Raw genomic sequence first — 7,863 nt, 5'->3', positions numbered from 1 at the left:
TTTATGGGGGGAGGGGGATAGGGAGGAGGAGAGAAAGGGAAGTGGGAGCAGCTCATATTCCTGTCTTGCCTACTTACTATGAACTGTTATATTTGGTTTAAAAACTTTAATAATAACAGGAATTCTATGAGTTTGCAAGGCATCATATGGAGTCAGTAAGTGGTTAGGAAAGATTATATCCATATCAGTTGACAAATATCCAAATATTTTCTAATCCCATCAATTTTCTCTGAGATGACTGTGGACATGATGTCAAAGAATGCTTACTGTGGGAAATGTGTCAAACTCTGCAAACTCTGAGAGAAAAGATAAAAGTTTCAATTATCCAACCATCTTAATTAATCTTCACTGTAATGATTTATGATTTTGTTGATTTCCTTCCATGTTAATGTATTTAAAACAACTTCCTTCTGTGTGTAATATTAGTAAAATATTTGTATATCTTAAGACATAGTAATGAGAACCATAAATTATTATAGTGTATAATAAAAATCATAGAACAAACTCAATTTGGAGTAAAAAAGGCTCCTGAATTTCAATTCAGAAACTTAATGTGCAACACAGTTGACCTCAAAAGAAAACATTGCTTCATCTTGTTTGCTGCTTTAGATATTTATGTCTTGTGTAAGAGATTTTTGCAGTCATTTGGCTTAGGAAAAGTGGCTTAATATCCATCAGAAATTATGTTCCATAGAAGTTCTCACTGAGAGGAGAGAATCACAATGTTCTTGCACAGAGTGACTTTGAAAGCCGGCATTTCATAGAAGTCAAATGGTCAAATCACTTGATATAAAAGCACAATTTTTTCTGGGTTTTTTTAAATCTATAAATTAATGAACTAATTCAGAGAAAAGTCATGTTATATGGCAAAGATGCGTATTTCTTGTGTTGGCTACAATGATGATTTGCTGGCAACAAATTTTAATAACTTAAGCAGACTGTTAAATGAAATAATACTACTGTGCACTGTGATGTTATACAGGCTGAAATCTTTGATTTGGAAATCTGAAATCCAGGTGCCCAGAATATGAGTCTTTCTGAGCATTGACAAGATGTTGCAAGTGGCACTTCTGACAGTTCAACATACACAGTCTTACCTTCATGAATAACCAGGCATAATGCCTATAATCTTGAACTTGGGAGCAGTGACAGAAGGATCTATAGTTCCTAGAGTCTTGGCTATACTGCAAAACTGTCTCAGAAAGAGAATTAAACAAAACTGTTACATATGAAAGCTCTTCAGATGTGTATGTGTGTGTGTGTATATATATATATATATATATATATATATATATATATATATATATATATATATATATAATAAGTCAGATTTTTTGTTAAGAGTTATGTATCATCATCTCCCACATGTCTCATTTTACATATGCCAATATTCTGAAATTTCCAAAGTGTCTCAGATTGGAGATAATTCTGGTTCTAAGTATTTCAAACAAAATGGTACCCATCCATTGGAGACTGGTGGGTCTATATAAAGGAGAGAAAAACATTTGTAGGGAGGTGGATGTTAACTTAGGTGGGAGGTTTAGAAGCAATTCAATTGCTCTGTGTGAGGAGTGAGAGCAATCAGAATACATTGTATACACGCATGAATTTGTCAAAGAAGAAATTTAATGAATAAACAAACTCACTTATTGTTTCCTGGCCTATTGGCTAGATTAAAGTCAGAATCAAAAGGCACTTGACCTATGGTGTGTGGCCATTAACTATCCTGGCCAGATGCAATGTGTTAGTAGACTGAAGATGAATGGAATGCTAACAATCATGGTGACTTTGATTTGCATAGTGCTCACCATCTGCTGTGCTCTGGACACACACTGTGCTCTTTCATTTCCCATAAACCTTTGTGTTACTATTATGAATATTTTCCTATCGTAAAGAAACTCAGGGTCAGAAATGCTCCTTTGCCAAGGCTAAAATGCTGGGAAATGGAAGAAGGCCTTGTGCTGAGCATTGTCACACTGAAGACTGACTGGACAACTGTGGTGCAGCTGAAGATTGCTTATGGGCTGCAATCCCATGATTCTATAAGCTACAGATTCTGGGGTACATGGCTTAAATTGAATTTTGAGACTGAGGAATTTATTACCTTTATTTGTTGCCAAAAGCTCACTGAAAGCTGAGCTTTTGAGTCATTACCCTGGGCTGAAAGGACCATGCTTATTTGAGGTGGTCTACTTTCCCAGAGGCAGACTGAATTCCCTCACAGGTTGGGTCAAAAGGTAGATTCCTATCTTTGTTCTGGTCAACCAGTGAGCTTTCCTAGCTTCTGAACTGCTGCAGGGTGGGTGAAGGTCTCCATGACTACTCATTGCTGCCTATCCTTTTCCTTTGGCCAGTTTTGCTTTACCCTCTCTTCACGAAGGGTGCTATCTAGAACCAAGAGGTCCCTCCTAGACCTCTAGAGTGAAGATGTGACTCAGACTTTGTTTTTCTGGGGAAATTGAACTAAGAAATATGTTCTGTTAAGAGGCATGTCATTGATAACCCAACAGAGGACAAGGACTAGAAGGAAGGATGGAAAAATTAAAGCTACATGTGCTAATTAGATGTAATTGTATTTGACCCACTGCCTTTTCAAATGTATTTGTTTAAATGGGCATATCTCACTAGAACACGGAGCTCCCTAACTAGGCTAGACCTGTTTCTGTCCCCTAGTGTGGTGATTACAATAGTATATGAACTTGCCCAGATTTTTACCTGGGTATTGGGGATCAGAGTCACATCTTCATGTTTTTGCAACAAGCACTTTCCTAGCAGAGCTACTTTCCCAGCTCCAGCCTTCTAAAACTAAAGAGAATGTAATCAATTCAATTAAAAGATAAGCATTATACATATTTACTGGAAGAAGGGAGAGGGAGGAAAGAGGACATTGCAGAGAACTGTGGCCACTGCAGATCATCTGTCTCTTGATTTCTTTCTTTCTTAGTTTTTGTGTTTCAGAAATCTTTAGTACCTGTGCCTCCTTCTGCTTGGAATCAGAAGTGTTCCAAAATCTAAAAGCCCTTGTTCTACAAACTATAGCTGGCTAGCCATCTCAATTTCCTTAGGTAGGGAAATTTCTTGATTAGTTGCCCTTCAAGAGATAGAAGGTGGATGCAGGAATCCAGTGAAATATGGGACTCTCAGGAAATGAATAACCATGCCACCTTTCAGAGATTTATTGCAAGCATGTCCCAGAGTCACCGCTCCTCCTAAAGGAGGAAAGCTCTGGGCAATAGTCATAAAGTGAGATTTTTTTTCCTCTCTCTGTATCCTTTCAGTTTCCAGAGAGTCATCAGCATGAAGGTCAGCAGCATGCATGGGGTTGGTCCATGTGGGCTGTGTGTCAGGTAGCCTTGAGGATGTAGAAACCCAGTGATGCTCTTTGGATGACTGCTACAAGAATGTAACCTTTTCTGGTAAGGAGGTGCATGGACAAATCTGCTGTGTTTCTTTTTTTCTAGATTAAACGAAAATCTCAACAGAACAAATCACTCCTTCTTTGGCCCCTATTCACATCAGTGCTGCACTGACAGATCGTCTACCTCTCTCCCTCTAGTGGACTACAACAACCTTCTGTAGTTCCCTGTGTCCTGTTCTCTGTCCTACTCTGTATGTAAGTCTCCATCTACTTCAACAGCATCTTCCTGAACTGGGGATATGTTATATACAAGCTCTTGCTTCAAGCCTTTTCATAGTTTTCTATCTGTTCAGAAGCAAATTGTCTGATCAGGGCACAGAGAAACCTTTGGGATCTTTGGCTACATCTTTTAGTGCTGTCACTATGCTCTTAGTATTTCAATCACATTCCCCCTCTCTTCCTGAACAGAGCCTGCTCTCATGCTTCTGGGCCTTTGTGGAGGTTAGAAAGTCCTTCTAAGAGCACTCAGTTTAAATCACTGCCTCTGAGGAACTTAAAACTTTCCCCCATGTAACTCTGAGTAGTCTTTACATGTTAGGGTTATTTACACATATCAGTCTTTACACAGATGAGTTATTGGATGGAAGGGGCGGAAAGAAACTCCAAACTTATTTTCTACCAGCTATTCTCAGGACCACACTATAGTCTATCTTGCAAAAAAGCTATTTTTTTTCTTTTTTCTTTTTTTTTTTTTGGTCACCGAACCATGCCATCTCTGCTGTCATCCATCTCTGCTGAATGGGTACCAGTGCCCTACATGTAACTCACTTGTTAATCTAGGCTACGTATGGATTCATCTTATTGGTAGAAACTAAGCTACAGGTCTATATTCTAAAAGCAAGGGGGTAGGTTGGGATCATTTCTCATTTTAATTCTGTGTTCAGACAGCAGCATTCAAAGTATGGGCATCTATCAAAATTTTGTGAAGGTTTTTAAAATTGTCATGATTGATAGCTCTAAGTTGTTCTGTTCAAAATTAGTGTGTCTTTTTTGTTATCTTTCTACAGTTATGATGGTGCTCAATCTGACAAACTTAGGTACTAGACTGAAAGTGGTACTCACGTCCCTTAGCTCACAGCACAGTAGAACACAGTTGTTCAGCTGCCTCATCGTCTGGCTGACTGTTGGCTGCCACTGTCCGGCTTTATGATAATACAGTACATATCAATACATATAATATTATACTACACCATACAGGGATGATTTGAAGGATGTAGAATTGCTTCAAATGTTGGCCTTGTCAATCAGGTAAGGTGGTAATCCAGTCTTATAAATTGCATCCAGTCTATTTGCTCGGGAAAGCATTACATCAAACCTTTAAAACTTAAGTTGCAAGAAATCAGACATTAAATGCCATTTCAAGAGGAGCTTCTGTGAGCAATATGGATTATTTGCTTGTGTTCAATGGCTCTTTATATACCATGGGCTGCAATAAACAAAAGTGGGGCTTTAGCAAATGATGAGATTGGGATGGGGATTACCTTTAGTGCTCTGTGCGCTCTTGCCACTCCTGCCTTCCTGCTTGCAGTTCTTTTTTGCTTAAAGTTATCACCACACCTTTATTCATTTAATACCCAGAGCTACCATGAGTGACTTATTATCTCTAAGAAACACTGAAGGTTAATGGTTGGCAGCCACAGCCTCAGGGCCCAAACTGCTGCAGTCCGTGTTTGTAGATAAAGTTTTATTTGCAGTGTAGCCATATCTATCTGTTATATATTGCCTATGGTGTCTTCTGTGTGCTGTCTTATGGCTATGAGGGCATAGGTTTGTATCTAGTATGACCTGCAAAGTCTAAGGTATTTATTATCTGCCCTTTAAAGAAAAAATTTATTAGGTCCTTCTCTAAGTCTCTAGGGCACAGATATTCAGTGAAATTTTTCATGTGTGTCCGAACTTGAAATCAGGTCTTTTGATACAGGATGTACTCCACTAAACATATGGAATTCATTGAAAATAGGTATCTCTAACTATAGTATTCCTTTGTTTCTATTAATACATACTGCTGACCAAGAGGATCATATGTGGAGTTTCCAGCACACAGGGACATGAGTCTTTAACTTTGTGGTCTTGGAATGTAGATTATAGAGTATTAAGTGGAAAGGCAGTGGGTGATTGTACATTTCACATATACTTTCTCGGCATAGGTACCATGCATGAATTTTCAGCTACTAATAGCCTGATGTTCCACTTAGCAACTTTCAGTGTAAAAAGATATTCTAGTTATTTCCTATAGCAAACTAAGCTAGTTAAAACAAAAGCTGCTCAAGTATATATTTCTTTTTAACTTTTAAAGTTTTATTATATTTTGTGTATGAATGCTTTGCTCAAATGGATATCAGTGTACCACATATGTTCTTGGTACTCATGGAGGTCAGGAGATGATGTCAAATCTCCTAGAACCTGAGTTGTGAAAAGTGGTCTGTAGCCATATAGGTACTGGGAATCGAATCCAGATCCTCTGCAAGAACAACAAATACTTTTAATTACCAATCCAGCTCTCCAGCTCATTTGTCTTGGTTTCAAAGTTAATGATTTTGGTAAAATAATTCTTATATTTTATGTAACGTTCGCAAAGGAACTTCTTGGTCACTGTTTTATGAATGATCTAGATGGTGAAAGGTGGTTTTATATAAATAGCTGTTGTCTTGGGTGGCACGGCTAGAAGGCGGGGCTTACTGGAGGCATCCAGGCAGAGCATCTATACAGTTTTTGCATTAGGGAAATGTCAGAGTAGTCAGTAATTTTTTATTGCTTCTCAAGACCCTCAGAATTCCAAGAGAACAGAAAATGAAACCCAAGAAGATTTGGTGCTGCCTTGTAGATGTGCCAATTGGAGATGTGCACTCCATGGTCACCCACTCTACTTTTTGACTAGTTGTAGATCTCGGTACTAGTCTCTGTTGCAAAAAGAAGCTTCTTTGATGAGAGGTGAGAGCCACACTTATCTGTGGACATGAGGATATATATTTAGAGTACAGTTAGAAGCTATATTGATGCAGGGAAATGGCAGTAGTAGATTCTCCTCTAGGGTCTATGAGTAGTCAAAGGACTACTCTTCAGGCATGAGTAGTTGGCTAGACTTACAGTCCCAGGCATGGGTATTCTCCCATTGAGTGGTTCCAGGATCCAGTTGGACATCTCTCAGTTACCAACAACATAAACATGGGTAACTACAATACAAAACAAAGCAAAAAGAAAGCAAAACAAAACAATGCAAAAGAACTCTTCCAAGAACAAAACACACTGCACTTTTAGAGAAAAAGAAAGAACTGGCAACTTTTTAAATGTTGAACTTTTTACTCTTTATATATATATATTTGATTAATGTGTTCATAAACCTACTTAGATTCAAGGGAAGGGATATAGACTACTTCTCAATGGGAGATATCATAATTAATTTGTGGTCATTATTAATTTACCACAAAATGAGTTTAAAATGTGTAAAATTTCCACAAATAATTATACGTAGAGTGTGTTATTGAAGCTGGAGAAGGCAAGAACCAACTCTACTTAGAATAAGAGCCAGAGAGAGGGGGAAGAGTTTGTCAGACATTTAATAAGGAAGAATGTGAAGTCTAGGTGCAGCAAAGGAGTTGGTCATGTTTAGTGGATCAGAAGTGGGATATGTTAGAGGAGAGCGTGAGAGAAAAGGACGGGAGGAAAACAACTGTGATATTGCTGTAGTGAGGATCTGCTGAAGGTGAGGAAGATGCTGGTAGAACCACTCACAAGTTTTGAAGCTTTGGCCTTACTCTTTTCAACATGATGGCCACAGGAGGGAAGGGTAGACACCAATTGGAAGGCAGTGAGTGGTAAGATAAATGGTATATTTAAGGACAGAAGGGAAAACACAGAATTCTTACTTCTAATTAATTAATTAAATAATTAACTAATTAATTATCTGTGTGTATATGTGTGTGTTGTGTGTGGTAACGTGCATGCCACAGTGTGCTTATGGAGGCTAGAGGACAATATGGGGTTGATCTTCTTTCATGTTTATATAGGTTTTATTAATCAAACTCAGATTGTCAGGCTTGATGTGGCAAAAGCCTTTATACACTGAGCCACAGCAAAACCCCAAATTTTTCTTTTTCTTTCCTCCTCCTCCTCCTCCTCCTCCTCCTCCTCCTCCTCCTCCTCCTCCTCCTCCTCCTCTTCTTCTTCTTCTCCTTCTTCTTCTTCTTCTTCTTTTTTTGGTTTTTTTGAGACAGGGTTTCTCTGTATAGTCCTGGCTGTCCTGGAACTCACTCTGTAGACCAGGCTGGCCTCAAACTCATAAATCCATCTGCCTCTGCCTCCCAAGTGCTGGGATTAAAGGCGTGCGCCACCACCGCCCGGCCAGCGCCAGATTTTTCTTAACTAAAAAGATTACTCATTTATTTATATTAGTCATATATATGTACATATATATATATATATATATATATATATATGTGTGTGTG

The sequence above is a fragment of the Grammomys surdaster genome, unplaced genomic scaffold, assembly GCF_004785775.1.
Source record: "Grammomys surdaster isolate TR1022 unplaced genomic scaffold, NIH_TR_1.0 125692, whole genome shotgun sequence".
NCBI lineage: Eukaryota > Metazoa > Chordata > Mammalia > Rodentia > Muridae > Grammomys > Grammomys surdaster.
Note: the sequence above shows the minus strand (reverse complement) of the source record.